Raw genomic sequence first — 232 nt, 5'->3', positions numbered from 1 at the left:
TTCCTGGGGTGAGGACCAGGTAGTATGGCAGGGACCAGACCAAATACAGGGATACATATGGTAGACAACTAAAAAGGAGGTAGGGAACGGAAAAAAAGATAATATTAAAAAAGAAATGGGTAGCGGGGCACAGGGCACTAACCCACCCAAGGGGAGGGTACTGTTTATATCTCCATAGGGAAAGAGGAACCAAATTTCAACCCAGTGCTCCAAGGTGTGAATGCAATATGCC

This window comes from Echinops telfairi, unplaced genomic scaffold, assembly GCF_000313985.2.
Source record: "Echinops telfairi isolate 266 unplaced genomic scaffold, ASM31398v2 ScPeMD7_5;HRSCAF=22, whole genome shotgun sequence".
Lineage (NCBI taxonomy): Eukaryota > Metazoa > Chordata > Mammalia > Afrosoricida > Tenrecidae > Echinops > Echinops telfairi.
The sequence above is the reverse complement of the archived record's forward strand: the minus strand, read 5'-3'. Positions refer to the sequence as shown.